The sequence below is a fragment of the Andrena cerasifolii genome, chromosome 3 (genome assembly GCF_050908995.1).
Source record: "Andrena cerasifolii isolate SP2316 chromosome 3, iyAndCera1_principal, whole genome shotgun sequence".
Taxonomy (NCBI): Eukaryota; Metazoa; Arthropoda; class Insecta; order Hymenoptera; family Andrenidae; genus Andrena; species Andrena cerasifolii.
Window position 1 is genome coordinate 4126862 of NC_135120.1, and position 13085 is coordinate 4139946.

Below are 13085 nucleotides of genomic sequence, written 5' to 3' on the forward strand. Positions count from 1 at the left end.
AGAACCCCTTTTGCGGTGTTGCTACGTCTCCAGCGCAACCAAAACGCAACAATCCGGAAAAGTTTTCCACACGACGAATACCTATCCAGTAGAGACGTGTCGATGGGGTGCATCGCAAAGCAGGCTGTCTGCTTCTGTTCCGGAATGATGTCGGCTGGGGCCAATTCCCAGGTAGATTAATAAACCTCCTATCCGACGAACCATGCCGGACCATGCTGCCAGATAGAGGGTTGAAGAAATTCCTCCGGCGTTTGACCTCGTGAAATGAGGTCCGCCGGATTGTCGTCTGTCCGTACCTGTCGCCAATTCTTGACCTTCGTCTTAGTCTGAATCTCAGCGACGCGATTCACGATTAACGTCTTCAAGGTGTGCGTAGAGGTATTTAGCCAATGAATTACAATAGTGGAGTCGGTCCAAAAGATGGTTCGGTCCATCTCGAAGCTCAGAGCCCTCCGTACCGTTCAAACCAGAGAAGTGGGGAGCAGCGCCCCCACATAGTTCAAGCCGCGGAATCATCTGTTGCTTCAAAGGAGCCACCCTAGATTTCGCCAGCAAGAGTTCCACTTGCGCGCGGCCCCGTGTGTCAATCGTACGGAGATACACACACACGCTCCAAAAGCCTTCTCGCTCGTGTCGTAAAACCCATACAATTCAACGCTCGACGCCGAGCGGATTATCGTCTTGCGCTTAAACGCAACGTTATTCAACAACGGCAATTGTAGGTAATACCGAGTCCATTCGATATGGACGTCTATTGGCAGGGAGTCGTCCCAAACGATTTTGAGGCTCCAGATCCTCTGGAGCATGATCTTTGCGGCGACAATAACCGCTCTATGAAACCCCAATGGATGGTATATCCTTGCGATCTCGGAACTAATAAAGCGCTTCGTGATGCGCGATAAAACCGTTCTAGTTTTAACCGAGTAAATAATTATTATTATTATTATTATTATTGACGGGAAACCCTTTATTGTACAGAGATACAAAAATATTACCATTATTACATAAAAAGATAAAAAATGAGAGAAAGTTATAAAATATATATATAAAATAATAACATAAAATAAAATAAAATAATATAATATAAAATAAAATAACAAAGATAAAAATGCCTAATCCCGGGGCAAGAGAAAATTTACAATAGGAGATGCCTAAATAAATGCATACGGAACCGGTCAAGCGAATCTGTAAACAGGTCAATGGCATCACAGCACCGATTCCACTCTTCCATCTCACGGTTTATGGGGTCCACGGTGTAGTGTGAATAGGCGAGAACTCTCGATACAAAGAGAGGCCTCGGACGCAAAGACCTTTGAGGGGCATGATAACAAACCAACGCAACAAGCTCAGGACAATTAATATGACCATGAATTACCTTATAGAGGAAGAGCAGATCAGAACAAACTCGACGATACGTTAGAGAGGTAAGCTTTATGGTCTGTAAGGCAGGACTATAATCATGATCGTAAAATCGCATAGGGCTACCGGACAACCTCATAGCTAGCCTCAGGTACTTGTGTTGGACCCTCTCGATCAAGCTGATATATAGCTTATGTTTAGGGTTCCAAATTACCGATGCATATTCTAACTGTGGTCTCACAAGCACCACATATAACAACTTAAGCGTTCTGGACTGCCTAAAGTTCTTAGCAACTCGAGCGATAAACCCGAGGGTTTTCATAGCCTTGCAAGAGATCATCCGGTAGTGGTTTCGGAAATCGAGCTCAGTAGCGAACACAACCCTAAGATCACAGACTTCACCCACTTCAATCAAAGGGATGTCACAAAGCTTATATGTCGCCATAATGCCACCAGCTGCCCTATGGGATCTCATAACGACACATTTCACTGCATTCAGTTGCAACTTATTAGCACTACACCACCGCTCAAATCTACCAAGGTCACACTGCAGCAAAACGGTATCCCGCGCACTACTAATAGACCGGAATATTTTTAGGTCGTCAGCGTACATGAGAATCTTAGTATTTTGGAATATTTCCTTGAGATCATTAATGAAAAGGAGGAAAAGGAGGGGATCAAGGTGTGAACCCTGAGGGACACCAGAGGAAACATTAAGCGGAGAGGATAACTGGTCCCCTACTTTAATGACCTGTACACGACTCTCCAAATAGCTGCGGATCCATAACAAAAGCGACCCCCCAATTCCAATCGTGGATAGTTTTTGCTGCAGAATACAATGGTCCACCGTGTCAAAGGCTTTCCGGAAGTCTGTATAAACGGTATCGACCTGTAGACCCATGTTCAGTGCGTTGGAGACGAAGCAGTGGTATACCGCTAGATTAGAAGTCGTTGATCTACCTGGAACAAATCCGTGCTGCTCATCGACTATCACATCCAAGAGACAGGGCGTTAAATTATCTGTTACAATCCCCTCGAAGATCTTCGGCAGGGCAGATAACTTGCATATTGGTCGGTAATTTCTTACATTAGAGTTGTCGCCTGCCTTAAATACGGGTGTAACTAGGTTTGTCTTCCAGGCAGCCGGAAAAATACCCGATGATAGGGAAGAATTAAAAACGTGCCAAAGGGGCCTTGATAGAATGAAGCGACATTCTCTTAAGAGCAGAGGCGGGATGCCATCGAACCCTGGCCCTTTGGTAGTATCGAGCGATTCAAGTGCAGAGTAAATTTTGCCTATTGGAACGGACATGGAATGTATATTAATGTTACTACCCAAGGACAGGCCAGGATTTAAAGGAGGCGTTTCACCGGAAGATGGATTATAAACCGAGCCAAAGAATTGTGCAAAAAGTTCAGCAGCTTCCATGTGCGACGAGGTAGATGTTTGGTCAAGATGCACTGTAGTGGGAATGTTATGCCCGCCCCGCTTGGTATTTACATATTTCCAAAAGTTGGATACATTATTCAGGACCGAGGACTCAACACCTTCAAAATATAAACGATTATCACGCGATAAGGCTGCCTTACACTGCGATCGGAGAGAGGAAAAATTTAGATAATCGCTATGTGAGCATGATTGCTTATAGTTTTTATGCACAATTTTCTTCTGCCGAATCAAGTACTTAAGTCTAGGAGAAAACCATGACGGGAATGTGGAGCTTTCCACCGCCCTGACCGGAATATAAGAATCAACTGCGAGGTTAACATGGTAGTATAAACGCTCAAGGGCTAAATTAGGCTCCGCATTACCAGTCTCATGGTCCCAATCAATAGAGTTAAGGTAAGCAACCATGCTAGGGTACTCGCCACTCTTGAAATCCCTAAAGCTAAAATTATCTCCCGAGACATTAGTACCATAGTAAAGATCACAAAACTTCATATAAAGAGGTGGATGGTAGGCATCAGGAGCAATTAGAGGATCTAAGACCCGATCAATAGTAACATTGATACTATTACTTACAAAGATGATATCAAGAGTAGCATCATAAATATTAAACACGGTGTTGACCTGAGCAAGGTTGCAATACGCGGCACACCCGAGAAGGTGATCGATAGCAGCTGATTCTGACACCGATATCCCCGGCTTTCTAAAACACGCCTGGCTTTGATCATTATACCAAAGAGCATGCGGAAGGTTATAATCCCCAAACATTGCAAGAATATCCTCACTAGAACTCTGATGTAATTCCATAATACAATCAACATGACCAGCAAAAAGTGATGGATGTGACGCTGGCGGTAAATAAGTAGCCCCCGATAAGAGATATTTGTTATTGTGGAGGCGGGCCCTGACAAAAACTTGTTCGACATCAGTGTAATTAACGGTGACAAGACAAGAAGGTATCGACTTCTTTACTGCTATGAGGACACCACCACCCCTTATAAAACTGCTTGTGTAGGAAGATCTGTCGCATCTGTAAACCGCATAATTACCTAAACCTAGTTCACGCGAAGATATAGCGGAAGTAAGCCAGGTCTGAACCAAAATTATAATGTCGTATGACAACACAGATGAGACAAGAGCATTATTTAATAAATCTAATTTAGTTCGTAAACCACGGACGTTTTGGTAGTACACTAGAGGGTTTATTCCAAGTTTTTTTGCGCGGAATCACGACGGAGTCTACTAGGCACTATCTTCGGCACACCACGTATGTATTTAATAGTCATATTGGTCTCCCCTTGCTCATGGAGTTCACGCAATTTCGCTCTGAGCTGGGTTAGGGTTGTACGTTGAAGACGAGTCTTGTCATCAGATATTTTAAACGGCCCCTTGTAACGGTGTTTATTCTGGAGAACACTCCGGACGCTTGCTGCCGAGTCGAGGTGCACACAAAGAGGTCTTGTTGTTGTATTGTTAGCCTTCCCAAGTCGACGTACGGACAGCTCTTGGGTGCCAAGGGGACAGATCTCATTAATAATTAGTCGAACGCCGTCGATATCGGCTGATTTAGCTAGCACAGGTGACGTATCGCGCAACTCTGGCATTCCAAAAACAATTATGTTTTTAGATCTGTCCTCCCTTTCGTTCAGTTCCTCAATTATCTCCTCTGTAGCAGGTGCAGGAGGTTGCTCAGAGGTGTTACCAGGGTTGTCCTCGAGATTTTTGATCCGTTGCGATAGCGCATTAATCTCCAGCCTCATATCAGATAGCTCAGATTTTATTGCGGAGAGCATTTCTTCACGGAAGCAAGCAAAGTCATTCCTGAGGTCCCTCAATTCTCATGGTAATTCAGCTAGCGACTGGAGAGTAGATTCCGGTAACGATGATGTTGACAGTGCCGACGGAGATACGGGTTGACTAACTGTAGCATGAGGCTTTGGAGATTTCACGCGACAGCTTAAAAGTCTCCCTTCATGCCAAGGATGACCAGAACGGGCTAGACACGTCGGACCAGGGTGGCTGATTAATCCACAACTAGTGCAGGTAACAGGGTTGGCTACATGGGCACCACAGCCCTTGTACTTCTTGTTTCCACTCATAATTCAGATACCCAACAATGCAAGGAAACCAACTGGACTAAGAGACACAGGCCACACCACACAGTCAATTAAGCAAAAAGCACGCCTGTGGTACTATGCAACTAGAGCAGAACTAGAAAATAGTCCTGGCAATTTAATATAATATCCGATACGAAGACTGGGATAACGGTCGCGGGACTCACGTGTTTACAAAGTCACAAGACACAATCTGTCACTTCGGCAGATCAAAATAGACTGATGGAATCGACCGCAGAATTCCCAATGACACCGAGCGTCTTCAAGGTTGATGATCCGCCGCAGTGAAGTTTGCTATGAATCGAGTCCTGTGGCAAACCTTGCAAAAGACTCCCGTCATTTGATGCCCATTGTCGGACATTTAAGCCGGCTAAATTTAGTAGGTCGGTGAGGTCCCTCCGTAGCGCGAGTGCGTCTTCCTTCGTTGCTGTCCCGGTGAGCGCGTCATCCACATAGAAATCCCGCTGCAGAATTTCAGCTGCGCGAGGGTACCGACGTCCCTCGTCCTGACCCCAATTGCTTCAAGCAACGAATGGCCAAAAACAGTGCCGCCGAGACCCCAAACTTCACGGTATTCAACTCGTAAGTCTTAACTTCACTATCGTCGTCGCGCCAAAGAATCCGTTGATACCTTCTATCTTCTGGTCGGACAAGAAACTGTCGATACATCTTCTCAATATCACCGGTGATGACGTATTGATGAGTACGAAAACGGAGAAGGATGTACAACAGATCATCTTGAATTTTAGGCCCGATATGCAAAGTATCGTTGAGAGACATCTCCGTACTGGTCGTCGCTGATGCGTCGAAGACCACCTTGAGCTTTGTGGTTTGACTACTGTCCTTAACGACACCATGATGCGGTAAATAGTAGCCAACCCTGGATATTTGAATACCTGTGACCTCGGACATGTGGCCCAGATCCAGGTATTCTTGCATCACCGCGTGGTACCGTTGCCACAACTCTGCATTCCCTTGCAGTATCCGTTAAAGAGAAGCGAATCGCTTCAGGGCTCTCGATCTAGACTCTCCCAGCTGCGACAGCCGTCCATTAAACTGGAGCGCTACGACATACCTTCTTTCCGCATTCCGCGTAGTGTTCACCTGATAATGTTGCTCGCTAGCAACCTCCGCAACCGATAAATGCTGGATCTGAGGACCCTTTGCAATCTCCCAGAACTGCGTGAGATCAAATTAAAGAGCGGCGGTCAAATGACAGACACTGCGTTCTGCCGATGGAGCGGCTGGAGCGCTCCCCCCGATGACCCAACCGACTCTCGTCTTCTGAAAGAACAGACTTCTGGCGACAAATCAATTTGTCCAACGCATTATTACGCGATAATGCTGTTCCCGCACCCAATAATATTTTGACAGGTGTAGGTCGATGAAAATTGGGATCTGCCAGTTTGATGCCACCTTAAACGACGATGGTTGACCGGTCTGTCGGCTAGTCCCGCACCAATGATGAAATATTGGGGACCGTAAGAAAAGTCAACGTTTTCTCGTAATCGCTGACACGCGCCCGAATGGTTGTCCTTATTGTGTGTGTTGCAACCGTCGAAAGGTCGTTGAGGACGCTGATGGGAACATGACATGTCTTCTGCGGCAGACCGAGCCTTTTCGCGAAGCTCTCCGTCATGAAATTGGAGGCCGCATACGTGTCGATTAGTGTTCGACAGCTTACTGGCTGCTGCTCCCCATCCACAACGTCGATTCGCGCCGTAACCAATAATTCGTTGGTAGCCGAGTCGACCACAAAAACCCTCTGACACCCCGTTCCCCGAAGATCCTCTTGCTGTTCTAGTTATACCGGAGTCGGCGGCCGCCCCTCCGACGACGGTCCAGACTTGTTCGCAGTATTCGATACCGAAGATCCGCTGGCCGCTTCGTTCCGTGAAGCCCCGGGCTTGTGCAGCAGAGTGTGTTGCCTTCTATGACACACGCGACATGAGCCAAATTTGCACTCCTTGACTACGTGCCCCTGTCCAAGACAATTCAAACATAATGAAGTCTTGGCCACCATGGCGAAACGCTCCCTTGGCGACAGCGTTCTGTACGCGTCACAATTCCAAACCCCGTGCAAATCCTTGCAGACCGGACATTCCGAGCCTTTCACAGTGAGGAATGCACTCCTTTGTGATGATCCTGGTTTACTGTTCCGCTGTTGCCCTGTTGAACCCCGACTACCGTTTCCTGTCTCCGCTACCAGCTGCGGTGCAGTGGCCGGAGCGCAGTCTGCGCGTTTCTCCAGAAACGCCAAAAGATCCACATACGTTGGCATCTTCTTGTCCTTCAACGAAAGTTCCCAATGCCACACCGTGTTTGCGCTGACCTTAGACAAAATGATGGACACCAGAAGGGTGTTCCATGACGCGATCGGTTCTCCCATATTCTTAAGTGACTGCAAATGCTGATTCATGGCATCCACTAAATCACCCAATAACTCAGCCGAGTCCTTCGCAAGTTTCGGAGAGTCGCGAATGGAATGTTTTAGGAGAACCTTCCGTGTATTGTCATATTTCGATTTGTCCGCAGCGACTCGATACAGGCACCCGCCTTTCCCGACAGGACTGACCGCCGGTATTGCAGTTTCTATACCGGGGTCAGCTCTTCGTTCCGATCGATTATAGATGAAAATATTTTTAAAAAAATGTCGACCACCGATGCATCCGTCAAACGTCGGCAAACGCATCTCTGAAAGCTTTATGACCAGTGGAACAGTTACCGTCAGGGCTGGTGAATGATTCGCACCCCGAATCTCGGTAACCATCGGGGCTTGAGTCGTCGGTCGATCCCCGTGAATGAGCCTATTGGCACGCGATACCACAGCGTGATAATTGTTTTGGATCCCTAACCGGCGTTCTGCTTCTGTCACATCTAATCCCTCGAGGTCGAATTCAACGTCCTCGAACCGATCCCAGTATACGTTGAGCCTCTTAAGATGCGCCTCAATCAGGTACGGATCACAATGCTCTGATCCTTGGATATTTTCCAGGAAGTTGTGGAACGCGGTAATTTGACCTATGATATTCCCGCGTTTACGCCGCAGAGTACTAACCTCAGGTGCCGTCGAGTCTGACGGCAGCTGACTTGGAGAGGCGCCGGTGCCTTTTTTTGTCGATATCGTGGAATGAGGAAAAGGAGGTGATATGAGTGCGAGACAAGTAACGAGTCTACCTTCGCGACGTGAGGACCTCAGCTGCTGATGTCCACCACGATGTCCGGAATCCTTGAAGATGCAGCACCGAGCGATGTAGGCTGACCGGCCTCAAGATGAATGGACACTGGCGTGTCAAACCGATTGTTAATCCACACTAAGCTGAACTGGATGCACAATGTTCTGTGTTTTATATCCGATCACACATGCACTCACTAAATCCGTTGCACTGTGAAACTGTATAAGTCCATACGTCACTGGTGGATCCGGCTCGAAGTACCATGTTTCGAAGCAGATGTTTCGCGCGTGTTTTCAATGAGACCCGACTAAGCTGAGGCGGGTCAACGGGAGTCGTAAATTCCCGCTACGGTCCTTCCGACACTGAAAACTACGCGATACCCTCTATGACGCGTTACCGTAATAAGGGTGAATAATTTGACACTGCATATACCAAAATAACAGTGTTTGAATATATTGTAAGTAACGATGAACTGATAACAATAAGAGTGAATGGTACAATGTGATTATGTAACTGTGAGTCTGTACAGTTACGTTTCCGTATTACAGAGATTTGAACGTTCCTTCGTTCTAAACGTATCTGCCCGTTCTCTCCTGCTGCTCCGACGGAGTCTTTCCGCCAGGAACCAGAAGTCTTCCCTCACAGGCAGATTCCTTGGTGGACCATACGATTACTGATTATCCATTGGTCGTTCCATTGCCTAGGAACGGCCCACACAACCCCAGGAGAGGGAAAACTCCTGGAAATCGTGTGTCCTCTAATCATGATTGATAGTTAACAGAGTGTCACGAAAACATCATTCAACGCGCCCGAAAGGATAAACAGAATGCCTGGCCAATATCAACTATCCCCGGGACCGCCGGAGTCGACCATACAGAGGGTCATTGTACTCGCAGAATACTCGACACCTTCCAACAATCCCGAGTCTAAACCGGGTACAGGCCATAGACCCACCGTCTGCCAGGCAGCTTCACAAATTAAAGGACTGTTTCTCCTTCGGGATTATTGCCTCAGTTGTTTATTGCGTTGATGAACTAGCCTACAGCCAATAACGATTGTGACGCGTAAGAAGGGACTCTGAAAAGGGCCGAGAGGAAAGGCAGATGACATGGTCCTTGGATTCTGGATCAACTTCGCACATGACGCCATACAAGGACCACATGAGAAATTTAAGGCCATATCACACCAAGGTGAACGTATACAGAAGATAATAGGAGCTTAGATGCAGAGGCGATGGGAGACTTGAAAATCACTGCGTGGACGAAGCAAGGTATGAACACCATTAACATTACAAATGTGATATATATATATATATTCCACGACTCTGGTCATACTTACTCTCGGTAAGCCGACTGAACAAAAATGGACATAGAGTAATATTTGAAGACAAGCAGGCATAGATTATTGGGCCAAATAATAGGGTAATAGCAGAAGCGTGTGAAGAAGATGGGATATTTACCCTAGGGATAAATGTCACTGGAAGCGCGCAACTCGCCGATTTAACAAGGCAAGTACAACCAGCCGATCAAAGTATTCCAGTCCGAACAAGCAGAAACACGCGTGATGTAATGACATGGCACAAAAGGTTAGGCCACGTAATACAAGAAGAACATAAGCAAAGACTGATAGAGAGAGAGAGAGAGAAAAGGATTAGTGGAGCAAGGAGCAAGGCGTTCCGAGAGGATAAAAGAAGCACAGCAGGAGCGCGCATGCGTTGCCGAAATCCAGGAAGAAGCTACACCAAATAATTATAGGGGGTCAATGGAATCGAAGAGTAGTAGACACTGAGAAAAAGGTATGGAAGAAGATTTGGAAAATATGTCCAAACATCAAGTATGGGAACTGGCCCCGAGACAGGAGGGAACGAAGACAATAAAAAGCAAATGGGTCTAAACCATCAAGAGAGATGCAAAAGGAAACATCATAAGGTACAAGGCAAGATTGGTAGCGGTTGGATGTCAGCAGCGGATGGGCGTAAACTATGAGGAATCTTTCGCGCCCGTGATAAAATTGGAATCTGTCAGGACAATGTTGGCTATCGCAAGCATAAACAACCTGGAAATTAGAGAGTAAGACGTAAATTCCGCGTACTTGCATGGGACGCTAACGCAAACGGTGTACATGGAGCAACAGCCAGGATACGAGGAGGACGGAAGAATTTGCAAGCTCCGCAAGAGCATTTATGGGCTACCCCAATCCGGACGCTGTTGGCATGAGAAGATCAGTCAAACACTAGCATCAATCGGGCTGGTACGGCAAGAAGGACCCTTACGTGTGCAGATTGACAAGTAACGGTGGAAAACTCACATTAGGCATATATGTAGACGACATTTTAGTAGTAGGTGAGAATAGTAATATGATCGAAGAAACAATGTCAAAGATAATGTAAGAATTTGCAATGACAGAAACCAAAGAGAAGCTATTCTTGAATATAAAAATTACGCAGACGGGGGGGGGGGGGCTACAATTATCGCAGGAAAGTTATGTAGGTAAGATATTAGAAAAATATAACATGGTAGAAGGCAATATAGTTGGTACGCCTATGGATTCGCAGAAAAACCTAAACGATCACGAAGGATCACCAGAGACAGATAAACTGTTGTATCAGGAAATGGGGTCGCTTATTAATCTTGCGGTAGGGTCTAGACCCGATATAACGTTTAGCGTACGTTATCTATCACAGTATTCGCAGAATCCAAAAAGGATTCATTTATCAGTGTTGAAACGAGTTTACAGGTACCTTAAGGGGACACGAGACTTCAAACTGCGCTATGATACAGAACGAGGAGACCAGAGACTCGCATTAGCACAGATTCGAGTTGGGATTGCACTGCGGACGCTAAATCATACAGCGGATACGCAGCAACAATTGGCAACAATCTCGTAAGCTAGAAGAGCCACAAATAGAGCCTGGTGGCCCTATCCACATGTGAAGCGGAACTGATGGCAGTCCCTGACGGAGCCCAAGAGCTGAGCTGGCTACATGGCTGAATGGACAATATGGAAAGTGGACTAGCGGGTCTACCAATAGAGTTAAGAACCGATAGTAAATCCGCGATCGACTGGATAGCTAAAGATAGGGTTACAAACAGGACTAAACATATAAATAGAAAGTAAACTTTTACTACTCCGTAAAAGATGATGTAAAAAGAGGGTTCATAAAATTAAAACACGTGAAGTCAGAAGCGATGGAAGCTGACCTGTTAACAAAAGCCTTAAACATAGAAAAGATGGCTAGATGTAATAGGAGATTAGGATTAGGAACGTAAATATGTAAAGGAACGCATGTGCGGCCAAAGGGGGAATTGTTGGTTTATTGGCCACACAGTGCGTGGCGCGTGTGTCGGGTACAGGCGTCGTTGGTTGATCACGCGATACGAAACTGGAAGCATCGGCGACAATGATTATTGGATGTATAACATTTATTTGTTATTCAGCCCGACAGCAAAAACTTTCAAAATCTGAGAAAAAAAATTTTTTTTAGTTCTTTGAACTTTATGCAAAAACTGATGCTCCTTATCCAGATCTACAACTTTTCTTTGACATATTGTTGATTTAATCAATAACTTGGAGGATATTATAGAAAATCGACTTTATGAGCTGTTAAATAAAATTATTTAAATGTTTAAAGGCCCAGGGGCACGTTTTCCCGTTATCCAATCGGGCTCAAACTTTACACAGATTATTTTTTATTATTTGGAAATATTCTGGTGGGTGCCCCCAAGAAAATCTTGAAAAAAGTATTTACCAAGAGTAAATAAGAGCCCCACTAGTATATATATATATATATATATATATATATATATATATAAAAATGGTTTGAACTAGGTAGAGAGTCACTGGCCACGACGAGACCGTATACATCTGCGATCTTTGAGTTGCAGAAAATAATTGAGTTGCTCGATACGGTATTTTTCAAACTGGGCGGATTAATAACTCAGTCAATCTTTATTGGATACACTTGAAATTTTTAGGGAATATTTGCAATAAAATTATCTTCTGTTAAGCGTACAAGTATTTTGATCGAATAATTCATATAATCGTAATATTGAAAAAACATGTTGATTTTTTATACCTTTTCTTCCAAAGTCCGCCATTTTTTCAAATTTTTTTTTTAAATTTGTACGCTTAACCCTGTCGACCCGACCTTTTTCTGTTTGGATTTTACTATATTTTCTTGCAGAAATCGATTGTACTTGGCTACGGATAGGTACAAATCAATTTGAATGTTGTAGGTCAATTTAAAAAATTGGAACATTGTGTCCCAGCAGTTTTTTAAGTGGGACACATATGATCAGGAAAAGTTAAACAGGGTTAAATAGTTTCCACTTTCAGTTGGTATGTCGCATTCCTCCCAGAATATTAATTGGGTCTAGTTATGCAGAAATCAACCAACTCACAAAGAATACATTGTAACTAGGTCCAATTCTACATATTTCAGAGAGGTGAGGAAGAAGCGTTGTTTTGACGGAGTGTAACATTTCACGAGCGATAAGGCATGTAATGACCTTCGCAGCATAACTAGGAAAAAATATTTTCATCGTATTCAGGAATAAAAGTGAAAATACCTAATGGGACATATGTGTCCCGAAAACTCATAGGCAGGGTCTCCTTATCCAGTGGGCTAAATGGACTATAGCCCAGGTGCGCCAGTGATATCCAAGGGCGCTTAAGAATCAAGTATATGTTGAAATGTTTTTTTAGTTTCAATTTTTTATGAGTGGAGAGACATAGACTTGGTATAGAGTTGGTATTTACGTGAGGTGTTGGGGCACCAAATTTTTTTTAGCCCAGGGCGCACAAATTTTTAAGACGGCCCTGCGCATAGCCATTTCTCTATGCTCACTATAATAAATAAAAACAATAACTTAAAAAATTTGTAAGCAAAACACTTACACTATAAATTGAAAAGCTGCGATAATAAATTTCAATAATTGTTCAATTACACGTGGAAACACGAGATTTCTATCATTACGACTCTGCAGCCAA

General features: G+C 44.8%; 1 protein-coding gene and 1 long non-coding RNA gene across 3 annotated transcripts in view; one reads left to right on the forward strand and one right to left on the reverse strand.

Annotated features, from left to right (window-relative positions):
- LOC143367067 (uncharacterized) overlaps positions 1-13085 on the forward strand; it is a 309917-nt gene that overhangs the window by 283469 nt on the left and 13363 nt on the right. The window lies entirely within an intron of this gene.
- Regnase-1 (zinc finger CCCH-type containing protein regnase 1) overlaps positions 1-13085 on the reverse strand; it is a 213932-nt gene that overhangs the window by 22051 nt on the left and 178796 nt on the right. The window lies entirely within an intron of this gene.